The 18,736-nt window shown below is 38.7% G+C and overlaps 1 protein-coding gene and 1 pseudogene across 12 annotated transcripts in view; one reads left to right on the forward strand and one right to left on the reverse strand.

Annotated features, from left to right (window-relative positions):
• Positions 1-18,736, reverse strand: part of NR3C2 (nuclear receptor subfamily 3 group C member 2) — a 268,073-nt gene that overhangs the window by 93,727 nt on the left and 155,610 nt on the right. The gene's annotated exons all lie outside the window — the stretch shown is intronic.
• LOC102932350 lies at positions 15,100-15,403 on the forward strand (annotated as a pseudogene).

The raw sequence follows: 18,736 nt of genomic DNA on the forward strand, positions 1-18,736 counted from the left end.
GCTAAGGACATATTCCACCCCCTCTTACACCTCACAGATTCTGCAATGCAGAAGTGAGCAAAGTGCATAATAAAGTGAATTTATGATACCTCTTCCTTACCAAATCTGTGTGTAAGGTAGGTTTGTCAAAGACGACTGCTCACACTCATGTTCTGAAAAGACAATTTCTCAGCAACTCTAAAGAGAAGAACAGAGACTTGGGTCCCCTGATTTTTCTTTGAAGGGTCTATCTAATCAGTGCTACACACTGTTTCACAACTGCTTCCAAAGACTGAAGTATATTCAAATTTCAATGCTATGCTTGTGCTGAATTCCCAACTGTTCTCAGTTGCTCTCACTCATTTTCCATAAATTACAACAATAGACCTAGATCTTCTCACAAAAACCTACATTAGCCACTTGGACACAGATTATATAGTGCCACCGTTCAATATTTACATCTTCTACTTTCCTAAACACTTGTAAGGGAAAGAAAAAGGGCTTTCAGATAACCACAAACAAGGGAAAAATTCAATTTGATCAAATCTGTTCTAAAATATCCTTTGGAATGGCTATTTGAACCAATTCCATTAGAGTGGATGGATATTTGAATATTGTAAAATAGATGCACATTATCAAACAATACATCACCCTGGAGAAATGAAAATACAAACTGAAAGTTTAGAAGTCATGTGGGTTACTGAATGATCATAAAAATTTGCTTTGTCTATGAAGCTAAACTATTACACCCATATATTACAATCAAATTATAGCTATAATCCTTTAATCCTGCAGTAGACATTGCAAAATTGAACACTTGTTCCCTGTTCCTATGGTTGCATTGACTTTAATTAGGTAACTGGTTCAATTGTTTTGATCTTTTCAATTGGGAGTACATGTGATGGGTTGAACTACAATTAAGATGAGCTTTAAAAATAGGTGTGTACATTTTATGGGGTGTGGAGATGAAGTTTGTCCCTTCTTGAGGAAGCAAAGAATATGAGCTATGCAATTCTGTGACTGTGATGGATTTAAGACAAAGTTGTGAGAGGTCTTTTGTGTTTAATCAGTGATTCCTGACTTCTGTTTTCCACTATTTCTGGGAAGTGGTCAGTTAACCCTCATAATTAAACAATAAGGCATGACAGAGTATTATTATTATTATATTATTACTGTCAGCTTGCAAACGTAGTGAGGCATAAGGAGAAATCCATGGACATGCTTTTGATACTTTTAAGTGGACCTGCGTTACAAGTTACACAATATGAAATCAATCCAACTAATCAGCCACTTGGGAGCCATGGCTTTGCCAAAAAACTGGGGGTTCTAATAAAGTGAGGGCAGTCTATGCTTATGTAACATGAAAAATCCCTGGAAAAAAATGAATATTGATAAAGGAATATACAGGAAGAATGGTTTACTATATTTTATCATGTGACTGAATTGTGAATTAATACAGCAATCAGATGCACTGTATGCATTAGCAGACAAAAGGGTGGATGCCTCAAACTCACTGTAGAAGCAGAGTTCCTTCAACCACCAGCATGTTAGTCAACAGCCTACTAAATCACACCACGGAGTGGCTGTTATGGTTAGGGAGAATGAGATGCACTTTAGACCCATTTTAGCCCCTCTCAAGTACACCCCTTTGTGGGCACGTTTCACTACATTCACATCTCTCCAGGTGGAACCATGTAGTTCTGTGTTCCTTGACAGATCTAACTGGGTTTGGCACCTGTAAGCAATTTTCCTACAGGAATCTGAGACTACCAAACCAATTAAAGGGGCTCAAAAACACCTTCAAAACTAAACATTATTTATTCACCCAAAAGGTATGCAGCACACAGAACAAAGTATTTAAACAATAAAGGTCTATACATATATTTCCCCCTTATTTAAACTTTAATCTTTCTTTGCCAGTTTTGGTGAGTTCTACTCAGAGGAGTTACTTCCATTTCTGGGGTGGGAGAAACAGCCTGTTGCTGCAGCATGCCCTCTGTGTCCCTCTCTGTGTTCCAGATGCGCACATTTTATCCAGTTCAAACATCTTGTCCTGATTTCCCCCTAAGCCCCTTCATTTGCTCTCTGGGCAGAACTGGTTTATTTCTCTCCCTAGAGGTTTCTTTCCCCTCCCCTCCCCTGGAGTTATCAGGGAGACTTCAATTGGAGGTGAAGCTTCCAAGGAATTCATGTGTATTGTCTTTAAAATATGGTGATTGAATTAAAGTCAGTCTCTGACTTAACCCTTTGAGTCCAGGTAGGCAGCAGTACAAACTGAGCAAGTAAACTTAAGAGCACCTGATATCTATAAAAAATAATACAGAGATTTCACTCATTTTCCACAGTGGCTTATTGTTACATTATGGCTAATGATATTCATATTTAATTTAAAAGAAAAAACTCTGGGAGAGAGAGAGAGAGGGCAGAGAGAAGAATTATAAAAAATCGTTCAGCAATAAAATGTAGCTCTTAGAAGAATAACAACAGAAAATGATTAGGTGCAGGAGTGACCAGGAGATCAGGCAGAATGGAAGTTAGTAACATAATGCTAAACACAATAACTGACTCATGAGCAGGGATTTGAAGGACAGTAAAGTTTCCTAGAAACAACTGGAGAAGGGATGCTGCTATTAGAGTGCTTGAAAATGCTCAAGTAAGTGCATCTCTTAGAAGATCATTTTGAAAAACTATTGCTGGTCAGCCACTGTTCAATCTTTATCATAACATAATTTCCTGCCTGTGCTAATAAGCATGCTTTGCTGATCTGTTTATACCCTTTGCAACTTTCTCATGCTTCCAGTCACAAGATATTGCAGCCTCCTCTTCTTAAATGAGCAATTAAAATAGAGCAATTGGCAGGCATTCTTAGTAAAATTCTGATCTAAAAATGGTTTTGCTTCCCAAAATAAATTGAGACTAGAATACCACAAGTCAGTGTGGCCATTTGGGCTAGCAATAGCATGATTTGTTTCTAGTGCACTAATTTATAAAAAAGGTTATAGGCAATTTTGTTCTGTTGCATTAAAACATTCACGTAACTGAATTCACTGTACAGACCTACTGTATTTGAATGTCTTCCAGCTGCCCTACATACTGTACAGCAGGAGTACCTGCATGATGACACTGCAGAAGAATGGGAATATGAGAGATCATTTATAGTTCCCAAGGCTCTCTAAAGCATTTGAACACTTGTGAGATCCTGTCATTTGAATTCACCTGTTTGCCACTGCATAATATCATTACAATACCACTGGCAGTAGCAGTCTAATTCAAGAATCTGAGGTTACCACTGCATAAGTATTTTCCTATGGTTAGGCCATCAGTAACATGATAGAAAGTCTAAGTATTATTTTTAAGTGGAGTGATGTCTTTTATTGGCATTTCTGATTTTAGATGTTAGTGCATACTAAACAAAAAGTAGTTATTAATTTTCCCTAATAGTCCATCATTATAATTCCACTGTATCAGAGAAAATGAGCAGCTATAATTTTTGTAATTTCAAGCAGCATTGTTAAGAACGGTATTTGCACACATCATATGATGCATACACTAACACCAAGTCCCTTTCATTTCTAAATCCACATGGTAAAGTGGATGAATAAATGATTGAATGCTAAGGTGCAAATATACAATTATATTTAGAAAACAAGTTACAGTACAAGTCTATGAAACAAATACATATAATAAATAAATCTATTTATAAATAATCTTTTATATCATAAGCATGACACGAGAAGCAATCCTTCCACTTTACTCAGTACTAATATGGCCTCAGCTAGATTTGTGTGTCCAGTTCTGGGCACCACACTTTGGAAAAGATGTGAACAAATTGGAGGAAGTCCAGCAGAGAGCAAGAATAACCATTAAAGGTCTAGAAAAGATGACCTACGAGGAAAAATTGAAAAAAAATTGGGTGTGTTTAATCTGGAGAAGAGAAGACTGAGAGGGGACATGATAACAGTGTTCAAGTACATAAAAGGACAAGAAGTAATGGGTTGAAATTGCAGCAAGGAGGATTCAGATTAGACATTAAGAAAAACTTAACTGTCAGGGTAGTTAAGCACTGGAACAAATTACGGAGGGAGGTTGTGGAATCTCCATCACTGTAGGTTTTTAAGAATAGGTTAGACAAACATCAGTTAGGAATGGACTAGATAATACTTAGTCCTGCCTTAGTGCAGGGGACTGGACATATCGAGATCCCTTCCAGTCCCACATTTCTATGATTCGGTGATTCTATGCCTGCCAAGATTTTCAGAAATGGATTAATAAAATGTAGATTTAGGAACTTAACTGTAACACTAATAACTGCCTGGTTTTCAAAAGTGCAGAGCACTCTTTTCTCTTTTAAATTAATCTGTGACTAAGATTTAAACTAGTTTCAGAGTAGCAGCCGTGTTAGTCTGTATTCGCAAAACTAAAAGGAGTACTTGTGGCACCTTAGAGACTAACAAATTTATTAAACTGTAGTTCTAGCCTACTAAAATAAAGATTTAAAACAGTACTTTCACTATCTGGCTAGGCAAGCACAAAGTTTTAAGGAAATCTTACAAACTGCAGTTTAAATTGCTCCCTTTAGAAAAAAGTTACAGCTCAGTTCTTTTGATCTGTGCCCACACACAGTATCATACAGTGAATCTCTCCAGCAAAGTAACATTACAGTTTTCAATATCATTCATCACCCATTTCTGTAATAAACAGCTGTTTTGACAATTGGAAGAACTGTTTGCCATATGTCTACCTCCAACCTGAGGGGTTTTTTTCCTATACAAAACAACTCAGGTTTTTTATTTGTTACAAAGAAGCAAGCGAGTTATGCTACAGCATATAGAAAACTTGAAACTATAAAATACAAAATATCCAGTCCATCTCTCTTCTGCATTATAAATGTTACATGAGCCAGCTCCCAGATGAATTAAAATGAGCAGCTGGATATAGTATAAATGAAAAGCTGTATTGTAGTTGTACTGCTTCGTTACAGGTGATGGGCTATAGCACTAGCAGAGAAAATATTAGGCTGTAATAGAGGAATGAATGCAAGTGAACTGAACAAGAAAGAGTGTAAAAAGCATCCTGGATCTAGCTTTCAGTTAGAGTTAAAATGAAGCACAAGCATCAAATGGGGGCAAGATTAGAAATTTGACTTAAGTGCACTGAACCTATGGTAATTACAGATTTTTTCTGGAAACAGAGGAATAGAATTAAAATGAAAGAAACTCAAAATATTTTGTATATCATAATGTGAGTGTTTTACAAATGACAACAATTTTATTTGATTAGCACTTAGCAAAACCAACTACAAAAATACTATTTTTCAACAAATTGTAAAAAAAAAAATTCAAAACTACCTAATTTGTGTTCTAAAAACATTTTAAATTGATTTTTGTTTATGGATTTTGAGTTATATTTTGAAATCAGTTTGTTTTTATACCACAGAGGGTACTTCTCTGTTGGTGATTTCCTTGATTTAAATTTTCAAAATGACATGCACCACATTGGGAGCACACAAACTTCAATGTATTTGCACTAACCCTGACTTACTCACATATAGATATTTATATGCAAATTAGGGTTTGCACGCAAGCCCAGGATTTTGGTTATGTGCATGTTGTACATATGCAGCTGAATGTCACTTTTGCAAATGTGGCCTACAGTGTCTTCTTATAATCCATTTCATTTCCAGACACACCAAGATATTTGTTAACACCTTGGCTTTCATCTAACCTACTGTGCATCTCCTCTTTCTAAAATATAACCTTGCCCAAATTCCTTCTCATGATATTCCTTCCATAAGGCATTTCTTTTATCTTTTCTGAAATTCTGAAATATTCTTTTCTGAATAATGGTGGGTCTGTACTTCAGTGAATATACATATCTACAGCCTAGGTAATCATTCCATTACAATTTCCTGTTCTCACTATTGGTCACCTATTGTACAATTAAACAAAATCTGTATCTAGACTGATTTTTTACATACTAGCTTGCTAAAGTCACTTGTGAGAGATCAGAGGCACTATCAAGGCAGAATGGCTTTCTGTCTTTCTTTTTTGCCACCTTATACATTAACTAGCACTGTGACTCAGCAGGAGATCTACAGTTTGCTTCATATTGAAGGCTGAGCTTAACTCACAAGCAGTCTCTGCTAAGAAAACAGGTGGTGGTATTGTTTTTATGCTACTGTCTTGGTTCATCCTTAGACAGAATAAGGCAACTCCACTAGAGCAGCTTGCTTACTTTTCTGCTTATAGTTAAGGTGTTGCAAAGCCAGCCAATACAAAATAGGGAATGGAAGCTTAGCAATCAGAGCAAAAGATTGGGAGTCAGGGGCATTCTGGATTCTGTTCCAGCTGGACAACTGACTTATTCTGTGTCCTTGAATATGTTCTTTGATTTCCTTGTACCTCATTACGATAGGTGGGGATTGAGTAAAAAGCAAAACTTATCTGAAAAACTAATGCTGAGCAGAAGTGTCGTTGATACATCTCTCTCTCTCTCTCTCTCTCTCTCACACACACACACACGGTTAATAGTATTTTACTCCAAAGAATTCTGCAAATAACAAATTGTAAACATCCAACATTCACTCAATATTTTTGTAGGCTTCCATTTCCCTTTCATAGTCTTACTATGAACATTTTAAAAAAAGAATAAAAAAGAGGCACTGGAAAATTGTTATCTAACTTCTTATTTAGTAATTTTAACATCACAACTGACCACACAATTTTCAAAAAATATATATGAAAACATCCAGAAACATAATGTTTTAAATGTACTTAAAATATTTATGTTGATTTGAAACAGTTGACAATTTTAACACTGATTCTTCATTTTATGCATAGGAAATATCTCTGAAATCAGTAAAGCATTAAAACAAGTGAAAATATTTTAATATTTAGAGAGAACTATAACTCTCTCTGAACCAGACAAAAAATTATCCCATGAAAAACATGGTGCACCTTTGCATAACTTTACTTCAGCACAGCTTTTGATAATTATAAAATATGCTATTATAAGGTGAGTAATTAAAGTGAAGCTTTGTACATTGAGGGCCAAGACACAGCAAGTTGTTTTATATCAGATGGAGTGTTACACCACAAAGCCTGATAAAGGAAGTGGTTCACAGTACAGCATCAGAAATGAATCTCAAATCACATGTGCAACACCTGCAGTGTATTCAGGAAACAAGCGGCACCACAGGACTACAGCAAAATGACAAGTTAACCACATCAACATCAGATGCTGCAACAATCTGCAGATGAAATTTACATAGCAAAAGTTACCAGAGATTCAAAACAGGTAAATCACCAAACATGTTGGGAACTATTGTGGGCACAAAGGGGAGAGAGGAGGACACATTCCCACAGATGCCAGGAATCTGTGATTGTGCCTTCCCAAATTCATTTGGTTCTGTGTTGTTACGCACCACTGCCAATGGAAGCCGGGGTAAAATGTTACAATTTAACTCTAAATAGGTAATTAGGTAGGATGTTGTTAGAGTAAAATATGTGCCCTGATACCATAATAAATAATATTACACACACAAAACATTAAAAGAACACTGTTAAGGTTGCAAAATTGGGGACTCAAAAGTTAGGGAATGCCCAAATTAAGGTTGTCTTTGCCTACATTCTGGGGATGAATCAGGGCTGTGTAGTGAAGGTGACTGTTATCTGTAAGACCTCCTGCTTTCACTTGTTGCACAAATTGAAATACGTAGTGAATGAGTGAACATACTAATATTCTTTCCTCCTCTTTTGTGTGTGATTATCAAGGAAACTTCTACTCAGACGCAGGGTTAGGACTATAGGAAGAGAAGGAGGGTTTCATGGTTAAGGCATCTGAATGCTGCATGGACATCTTGATTCTATCCTGGCTTTGGCTACTGAATTCCTGTGTGATGTAAGTAAATTACTTCAAACCAACTTTTCACAGGTGGTCACTAATTGTGCATTCTGCATTTTCTGGTCACCCAACTTGATACCTTGCGGCCTGATTTGCAGAAGTGCTGAGCACTCAACTGCAACTGAAGTCAATGGGAGCTGTGCCCTGAACATATATAGTGCTATATAACGGTACGTATTCTGAAAAAATCAGGTCTTCATCTCAAATTGGGTACCCAAAATTAGGGGATGCTTTAGACCTTAATCTCTCTGTGCCTCAGCTCCCAATCTGTAAAATGGGGATAACATCACCACCACCCTCATCTCACAGGATGTTGTGACAATAAATTAATTAATAATAAGTTAATTTGTGAGGCACTCATACCCTATGTTAATGCCACAGAAAAGCTCACAAGGAAATGAATAATTCTATCTTCAGAGCAGGGTTTGCCTATTGTGCAGTAAAGAAGGAAAGGGGCCACACAATGAACAATGAGAATAAAATAAAACTATTGAATAGTTGCTCATTACACGTGCGCTGTGGGAGGCACAGATTATGTGGAAAACATTGCATGTGATCATGTAATTAAATACTATCATAATGCATAAGCACATGGTGGCTGAATTAAAGTTGCTTGGGCAACCTTTATTCTGGCATTTCCTAATTCTGGAGAGCTTGACTTTGCAACTTTAATAATGTTCTTTTAACACAGTTTCAGGAAAAGCCCTGATCAGCCCTGGGCTAGAGCATGCCCCCGTTTGGATGGAATCATTGCTGCAAAGCTTTAGCAAGTCTCTATCAAGCATGTGCAAACTGTGTTTTTTCCCCCCCCAGAGGCTTCTAAATTGGCCAAATTTGGACAGATTTTCACAAGAGACACCTCCATTTCACAAAAGCCACCCCTCTCCCTGCCAGATTTTCAAGTCCCTGTTCCAAAGCCTGGGGACCTAAGAGCTTCTCACAGAAAAGGTCGCCGGGATTTTTTAACATGAGTAAAACAATGTACTTCTTCCTAGCCTCGTTCTCAGAAACGGCTGAACCATTTCGTCTGAAGTTTTCCAAAAATATTCAACCTGAGGCAGTCACACAGAAAATTTCAACCCCAACAGTTACATTTTGGAAAGTTATAAGTAACTGGCAACAGGGTCTTGTAATTAGAAGTGTCACTGTCAGGCAATCTTAAATACCAGATGGCGATATCAGCACGTAGAACAGTTTATTGTGTTAGTTTTAATATTAAAGCACAGGACACACGGGTTGTCTGTTTGGAGACATTTTTGTTTGCTATTGTTTTCTTTAAAAACTTAAGTCTTAGCCTTAGTTTCCATTATCTGTCCACTTCTACTGTATCAAAAAACTGACTGGGTGTCAAATCAAAATTCAGAATTCCTGGAAAATCTGCCCCTTCAAAAAACTTATTTAAAGAGACTTGAACGTTAAAAAATATAAAGGCATTGCATAATTTCTACGCTTTGTAGATATTAAGTAGGTGGTGGTGGGTGACTGATCCAGGATCCATTTCTTGAGAGGGAAACGACTTACTGGAGACAGACTCAGCAATCCAAACACAACCGTTTTGAACCCTAGCAATGTTGTAGGTTGTTTGATTTAAACAAATAATAAATGTTAACTTGTAAGGATGGCACATAGTTTTCTCTTTCTTTAAAGATGGTGAATTTTAGGGCCTTAGGGTTGACCTCTTCCCATTGCAAACAATTTATAAAGAGAAATAAAAAGTTTAGGTTAGGACTAGATTACCAAACTAACAAAGGCAGGAAAAACATGAAGCAGTATTACAAAAATAAAAAAGGTGAAATCCTAGCCCCTTTGAAATCAACAAAAATTTTGCCTTTTCCCACCACAATTTCACCCACAAAAATTACAGACAACCATGCCAGCATACTTTCCCTTTCCCTCTGTCCATAACAGACTGATCTATACACATGAATTTCATTTTTGCCCGAAACCATTTTCCCACTCTTTCATTAAAAATTGAATTAAGTACTACAAAAAGAGTTTGTGTCTGGATATATATTTATTTTGAAATTTTACTTATTTAGGAGTTTCTTTCAGCTATGAATCCAATTGTAAGAGCAAAATTTCTTATCTATAATTCTGCTTCTCTGGAGATATCTTGCAGGATTCTCTGGGTCTTAGCTATTTAGCCTGAAATTGGCAGAACCTGCCTGGATCCTAAGGCTTTTTTTTGAACCTCGAGGGCAGCAGTAGATGGGTAGAAATTGATTAGGTCCCCTACTGGCTGATACAAGTTACCCAGCGCTAAGCATAAATGCTGCTCTTGGAACGTTTCAGTCAGTTCCTTTGACTGAGCAGAATGTGAAACTCCCTGAAAGGTTTATCATCTTAAACTTTTCTAAAATCAAAAATGGGTCAGAGAGAAGAAAAAACAAACCTGAATGGAAAAAAGTAAAAAATAAAATAAAGTTGTAACCTCGAAACTCAGAGTGGAGATTGGGCAGGCAGGCAAATGAGAATTTTGTAAGATGATATCTTCAAAAAAGCAGTATTACAGGTACATAATTTTCCCTTTTTTAAAGATAGCATATGTTTGGGATTCTCACTTCTGAAGAGTAAGAAGATGATGGGATGGCTCAAAAGAAAAATGAAAGCAAAGTTTTCCTGAGGTTATATGAAATGCCTCCATTCTTTCCACATTAGATTACATCTGAAGACTCACGTCTGTCATGATGCTTATGAAAAACAGACACTGAGCCTCTTGAAGAGCAACATGAGCATATTTTACCTCTTCTGTTCAGGGCAGGGACCCTGCCTTCTGTTCAGGAACGTGCCTAGAACATTGTTATGTTGCGGGCTGCTGGACAACAAATGAAAAGTAATAATAAGCTGAAAGGACACTGCAGTGAGAGATGGAAACTGGCAGACCAGCTGCAGAAGCAGCATAACAAATACTACTGCACTGGAGCAGAGGGGTAACATGGAGTCCAGCTAGTGCCCCACCCCCACAGCACCCCCTGGACGCAAAAGCGTGGAAGAGAGATCAATCCACTCTAAGGGCACTAGGACCCATGCAGTGATCCCCATCCTCCACCATGTGAGCTTGGAGGAAGAATTTAAACTGCAGGGATTGAAGTTAATAGGAGCAGCTGCACAAGCAGGTTAAGCGTGGACTGGCAGACAAAAAAATATCCAGTAAAATCTGTAAAAAATATTGTTACTGTTCTATATTGATTGGTTATGTACTTCAGCCCCTTCCCAGCTCCTGTCTCAGTCTCTTCATCTCAGCCTCACTCCACACTTGTCCCTCAGACCTTTCTGCCCTGCTCTGTCCTGCTCACCCCCACCCTTCCCTTGTCTTTCCAATTAGATAATCCCCTCCTAACTAAAGCTACTCCCAGAAAATCATGGAACTAACATCACATTTGTTGACATTACATTGGATGCTCTGCTAGGATATTACATCCCTTTCACCCTGGTCTGCTTTGTCTATTTAGATTATAAACTCTTCAGGCTACTACTCTACTGTAGTACTACTCTGTGTTTGTGCAGTGCCTAGCACAATGAGGCTCTGATCTTGGTTGTTCCCTAGGCACTACTGTAATAAACATGATTAATAATAATAAGCAGCAATAACAAGGGCAATAGCAACAATATGAAGGAAGGGTTTCATATATATAAGCAAAAATCAAAGATATAAAGAGTAGTAAGATACCTGTGAGAAGAGGAATCCTTTTTCTACAGGGGTGAAGTTGAGTCCCGAGTGAAGTCGATATATGTTTTGCCATTGAGTTCAACAGAGCCAGGATTTCACCCCAGATCTTTGGGGTCTAGATCAGAGAGGATGAGCTCGGAATAAAAGATGAACTCAGTCTGTGAGTTTAAACCATAGCAGGGAAGAAAATAAGATTATCTAATTTACCTAAAAGCTATCAAAGCTGTCTAAAATTGCAATGATCTAACAGCCTGATAAACTCTACAGATTTGAGAAGAGACACTCTGCAGCTACTCCATGGAAAGGAAGAAACTGAAGTGATCGGTAACTTCAGCTTGTAACTTGAGCACCTAATGTTCAGTGCTCTCAGGGGAGGGTGAAAGGGTATTTATGCAGTCCCAGAAAGGACTGCTTTTCTGGAAGGTTCCAAAGCTCAGAGGTACCCACAAAGAAGACTAAGGAAAAAGTGTGTCCTACAAGTGGGAATATGCAGAAGCCACGTGGGAGAAGAATTAATTGTTTCACCATACATCATATGTTTGATCCAGAAAATAATCTTAAATTGTCTGATGCCCTTTCAGGGTTTTTTTGCCAAATATTTTTGGACTGCTGAGTCACACAGATCTTCACAGAAATACAATTCTACACTTCTTCCTCTTCCAAGTTACATGTATTAGTCTGTAAAAGTGTGAAGTTCCCACCCTGTTCTGAATGCATATAATCAAAACAGTGCATATAATCAAAATTTTGCCCTTAATTTTGGCTTGGAATTTGGATTTTCAAATACAACCTGAACATTAACCTTTCCTTCATCTTTCTCTCTAAACTTGACCATTCTCAGATTTTTTTTCCCCCCGCAGAGAACCTTTTGTCCCATCACTAGCTCCATTTTCTCCAGACAGGCTCCAAGCACTCTACAGCAAGATGATCCAGAGGCAGGATCTGGGAAAATGTCACCATTACTGTTTCACATCCCAAATTTAGATTGGTTGATCCATCCATTCTTTCTGTAACACTGGTTACTTTCATTTCAGTATTAGCAGCTATGTTAACTTTACGAGTTTGAGTTCTTCTTTCTTCACTGTTAATTTATCTCAGTGATGCTATATGCATAAAGTAAAGCACCCATTGTAAATTATTTTCTTTCATTGTTCCCAAAAATGGACATTACTGCTCCTGACAAACTGTAATGCAGTTAGAAAAAATTGGGTTTTTTTTTCAGGTGAATACATTGAAGGTACTCATGTGTACACATTGAACTAATGGCGGAGACTTTTGATCTTGCATATGTTTAGCAGAAAATACTGCTTTGACTTGCCTGTTATTAAAGGAAAGATGCTAGCTTAGGATTTAGGAGGTCTAGGCTCAATGCCCTGCTCTACTTCAGGCTTACTGTGTGATCTTGGGAAAGTCACTTAGGTCCAGATTTGCTCAGCATTGTAGTGCCTGACCAACTCTTAGGCAGTCTGCTGCCTAACGGAATCCTCATCCCATTGCGTTAGGCGCACAGGCTCCCCACACAACGCATGGGGAGAGTCAGGTGCCTAGGCAAGGGATCCTCAGAAGCCAGCAAGCTGAGCAGGAAGCTGCCTAAGCTAGCCATGAATGAAATGTACAGGAAAGGGCTTAGGCACCTGAGATAGGCAAGAGATAGGCACCTCCCCTCTGCTCAGGATCGTCAGTGTCCTGGAGGTAAGTGCCTAAGCCAGGTCAGCTGCTTAGGTAGCCCAGGCACTAACAGGTAAAAATGTGCTCACTAGACCTGGTTTTCCCATCCTGTGAGATCTTCCCACTCCACATTAAGATGGTGAGTGAGAGAGAGAGAGTGCACACATGCGTGTCCCTATAACCTGGTAGTTAGGGCACTCATCAGGGATGTGAGAGAGGTTCAAATCCCTGCTTTTCCTGATTCGGAGTTTGGACTTAAATCCACATCACCCTACATTTCCTTGTGTCCCCAGATGTCCTTTCTACAGGTACTGTGTTACCACTTCACCCTAGTGGTGGCCTGCATCTGGCTTTCCTGCTGTAGGATCTGACAGGTATCAGGTCTTACGCATGTTCAGAGCAGGCCTGTAAGATCATCCTCCCGTGGTAAGATCCTGCTTTGGGGCTTTGGCTTCAGCTAGGGCTCCAAGCATCTTGTTAGCTGTCAGGGAGCACCAGCACTTAGTTGGCTTTGTGAATGCTGACAGGTAGAAACTCTACCAAGTTAGCTGGCAGTTGAGTGGCAGTTTTGAGAATGTCAGTGGGTCTTTAGGTGCCTAACTACTTTTGAGGATCTAGGCCTTAGTTTCTCTATGCATCAGTTCCCCATCTGTAAAATGGGAATAGTAGTAGTACCCTACCTCACAGAGATGCCGTGAGGATAAATATATTAAAGATTGTTATATACTCAGGTAATATGGTTATGGGAGCCATATAAATACCTAAGATATATAGATCCTCACTATCGGGGTCCAAGGGGTCATTGCTAATTAGAAATTGGGCAAACAGAGGAAGGCTACATTTTTATTAATGTAATTTTAACACTGATACAAACTAACTAGCAGCACTCACAAAACTAAAAAAAAAAATCGAATTAGGGCTGATCTTGTGGGATAGTTGTAGTGTTTTTCCGAGCTATGCAGGAGGCCCAAATTTAAATACCTATCTTGGCACCTGTTCGTTGCTCTCTAGGGCAATGCTCAGCCATGGGGAAGGGAATGATTTGAATCATTCAACAGTAACTCATGAACAGATCAGCCGGAAGAATGGGAGTTATAATTTGGAATCTTAAGGTGGAGAGAATTTAAAGCGACAGAAAATGATGGCACACTTAGCACTAGCTTACTAACACCTGACCTGTACTGAAATCACTGAGAAGTCTTGAAAATGAAATTCAGTCTGAGATTTTTTTTTTTTAATTTCTTTAAAACACTAGCAGGTTTTTAGATTTGCTTGTTGTGAAAGCATCAGTGTTTTTCCACTGTTCTAGTCATTAACAGCTTCAGTTTGTGGTTCCGTATGGCACTGAAGCTGCTAAAATCGTCACTCGCTCCTTGATAGTTTTGAAACCAAGAGACTGCATCAGCTAGAGTTTTTCTGGAACATAGCACCAGAATGAGCCTGCTCCATTAGTATTGTACACCTAACATTTATTGCCAAGCTTTCAGTCTCACTGTGCAGTTTGCTATGCAGTTCACACACATCCATAGCAGCAACAGAACACTTTTTTTCCTCCAATAACTTGTAAACGACCTACTGTAAAATGCCTTGCCTTTAATTAATCTTCTCTCTACTTATGCTAAATATTGCTTTTTCCCCTTTTTCTTTTTGTGGTGCAGCTGTTGCCATTTCTGGCTCCTTTTCCATCAGTCTCCTAAGGTTTCAGCTACTGCTGCCAGTTAGGGGCAGGAAATAACAGTAGCCATTACCCCACTCAGCACTCTTGCCTGGCCGGGAGGAAGGGTGGAGGTATCCTTCCTATTTCTATGAAAAATTGAAATCCGGTGGCACTTTCAAAACCAGGGATGATCAGTAAAATTTTTATTTTGCAGTTGTAAACCATGGCACATCAACTGTATGGAAATACTACACTGGGAACAGGTCAGCTTATACAAGCTCACAAGCACTCAGCAGACCACCCCTCAGTTTGCCCTTAAATTCAGGCTGTAAATTCAGATTGGCACAATAGGTCAGAAGCAGACTCGATCTCAGGGATCCTCTGAATACATACAGATTCTGAGATAACGTATGGACATTTGTATAGAACAATGTTGAATTCAGAAAGGTCACTGACCTTGTGAAAGCTGTTAAAATGAAAACTGCAGCCTGTGATGGAAAAATACTGGTTCCAACACTGCAGAATGAATAGGAGAATGCAGAGAAGCACAGGAAAGGATTGTGTATATAATTTATTCTAGAGATGGCGGTGCAGACAAAAGTAATCCTTGCTAGCAAACATCACACAATGGTAGTACAAAGAAATCTCTTAAATTCAGTTTATTCAGCATGGACAAAAATATTGCTTTTTAAGCGACAACACACTTTCCCTCTCTTGTTCATCAAAATAATGTTTCTAATAAACTTCTGTTCTCATAGCAAAACTAAAGAGAGAACTTTGCTAACGAAGCAAAGTCTTTAAGAATTTTCTAGCATTTCATTCTGCTTGTTTGGTATGCTTCTCACCTTTTTTTAGCCTAGAATTCCTAATTTTAATAAAAGAAAGGCATTGTGACAGAAGCATCACCAGGAAGCATGGAAATTTCAAAAGACTAGTACACTGAGGTGTCCCCAATGGTACAGCCTGTAGAATATTCATGGGACTTTTATATCAATACGTGTAATATGTATTTTTGTATTTCTGGCTTGTTAGGTGGGTTTCTTGTGAAATCTGCAATTGGCAGGAGGGGAGGGGGAATTAATGCAAAGTTTCCAAAGCCAGTTATAAAGATACTAGAGTTGAGCGATTTTTTCCCAGTGAATAGAAATTAAGCTGAAAAAAATCAGCGAATAGTTTTGGTTGAAAAAAAAAAATAGATTTGGGAAACGTCAAAACAGTTACGACGTTTTGTTTCAAAACTAAATTTTTCAAATGCAATAAATCAAATTGACATTTTGTTTAGAAAATGCTGACATTTCACTTTGAAATGTAGTTTCGAGTTGACATTCAAATCATTTAGTTCTACATGAATGAATTTTTTTCGGTTTTTCCTTTGTCAAGAACACCAAAAATATTTTCTCTCTGATCGAAATGAAAATTTGTTTACGGGTGTTTTTTGGTTTGGTATTCACACAGCTGTAGCAGACACCCAGACTTTGAAATTTCACTCCCCGGGAAGTGGGAGCATTGACTGGTTTTACCTGTTTCAGGAAGCAAGGGGAAAACAAAGGTCCACAACTGTATACAATGTCCACCTGAACAGTCTTGTGGCATTTCTCATTATGATCCAAAACTGACATGAGATTGTAACCTAGAGGGCAAACCCTGCTAGCTGGGTTTGAAGAACTTTGAGGCCTACCAGATTCCCCAACATGGAAGACAGTTTGTCTTATGATATGTTTTCTCTGTAATGCTTTTGTCCTAAAATAAATGTACTGTGCTCTATGAAAGCTGGTTCGTCACTAGTGCACATTCTCATAGGCCTTTGTGAGAGAGAGCAAAACTGTGAATTCAGGGCTAAGGTCAGACCTGCTGGGATAAACACAATGAAGCGCAGAGGGAGTGCAAGCCTAAATACCTGATCTGGAAGAAGCGGAACGCAGGTCCCTCCCCAAGAGAGGTGATGGCGAAAACTGAGACCTGACTGGGAGCCCCGGAACTATGACAGACGCACCTTAATTTCTCTTTCATTTCTATTCAGAAGCATGGAACTCTGAGAAATATGTTTTAAATAGCATATGGCAAAGCAATTGGACAACTGCTTAAATCTGAAATATATACTACACACAGCCTCAAAAGAGGAAAGGTGGCAGACTTTCTGGAGAGGGAAACTATAACGTAATTCTGCCAAAAGAATATCATGTATCTGGCCTGATGCTAAATGGCTGCAGAATACCTTTGCCTGCCAGAAGAACTGCATCTGTCCTCCAGCAAATTGGCAGGCTGGCATGTTAAGATGATTCTGCATCATTTTATGGCAAAAAGATTACCCTGGGTGGATTGCACAGGCAGATTTGTAATTCCCTTGAGTAGCTTGTGGGTAGGAAGCTTGATCTTTTGGTCCAGTCTGTTATCCCCCATTCTAACGCACAATATGGCAATAAAGAACCATCCATAAACTGGAGTTGATCATCCCCAAGCCCCAGGTTTTGGATGGTCAAAATTCTTTCAGGAGTTCAGAACCTTCAGAAGTTGCCACCGAAGATAATTTTTTTTTCCTCAGTGGAAGCCTATTGAGGGGAAGACTTGGAGGATTGATATGCAAACCTATACCAGAGATGATATATCTCTATAAGCTGTTCACTGAGGTGCACATAAAATACTTACTGTACAGTATCCAGTGGCCAGTTTAAGCAAAGGAAAGCATGTAATTATGCTGGAGGCAACTTCCTCGGGTCAAGAGTGTTTCCTTAGCTTATCAGAGAATCACAGAAATGTAGGGCTGGAAGGGACCTTGAGAAGTCATCCATTCCAGCCCCTGTGCTAAGGCCCAAGTAAACCCAGAACATCCCAGACAGGTGTTTGTCCAATCTGTTCTTAAAAACCTCCAATGATGGGAATTGCACAACCTCCCTTGGAAGCTTTTTCCAGAGCCCAACTATCCTTACAGTTAGAAAAATCTTCTTAATATATAACCTAAATCTCCCTGGCTGCAGATCAAACCCATTACTTCTTGTTACACCATCAGTGGACATGGAGAACAATTGATATAGTTCCACTTTGGGACAGTTCTGTGGAATTTAGACAAACTAAAAAGAAAATGGAGCATGGAAATGAAAATCCTGAGACCTCACATTCAGGGCTTGTCTACACAAACTGTTTGTGGCAAGGTGGGGTGTAAATCTACCCTATACTAGCCTGCCACAGACTAAATATCCATGTGGACCCTGCTGCCATCCACTAAAAGTTCTCTAGTGCACTTTGACTTACCTACTTTGAAACCTAAGTAAATCAAAGCACACTAGGGAACTTTTAGAGCATACAGCCCAGTTTCCCTCTCCCTCCTGTCTTTCTAATTCCCCCAAGTCTCTTGTACCTCGGTTCCTTCATTCCCCTGTATACCCTAATTCTCCCCACCTCTCTTGCTCCTGTCATCTCATCTGAACCCCCAGTTTCCCCTTTCTATCATCTTTGTTAAATATATCTGGTGCACTAGGTAGCTTTCAAAGAAGTATTTAGGATTTATAATAATTTTTTCCATTAATTTTCATAAATTTCATAAATGAAAGGGTTATCCTTAAGCAGAGGCTGGCATATAAGAATCTTTCCCTTCATTGGAACTCATGAAGAGTTGACCTCTTGGAAAATGGCCACCTTCTCCCACTGTCACAGCGAGAGTGAAGCCAGCAGATATATTTGCGAAGATCAGCCTGTGGTGTAAGTCCTACTGATAACAATTGGAGATGCCCTCCATTTTGAAAGAGCACAGTTCTATGGAATTCTCCTTTGTGAAATTTGTCATCCCCTGCTGAAGAAGAAACATTCAGTATAAAAGTAATGGGAAAAAATGTCCATTAATCCTAAAAAAAGCTTCAAATATA

The sequence above is a fragment of the Chelonia mydas genome, chromosome 4, assembly GCF_015237465.2.
Source record: "Chelonia mydas isolate rCheMyd1 chromosome 4, rCheMyd1.pri.v2, whole genome shotgun sequence".
Classification (NCBI taxonomy): domain Eukaryota; kingdom Metazoa; phylum Chordata; order Testudines; family Cheloniidae; genus Chelonia; species Chelonia mydas.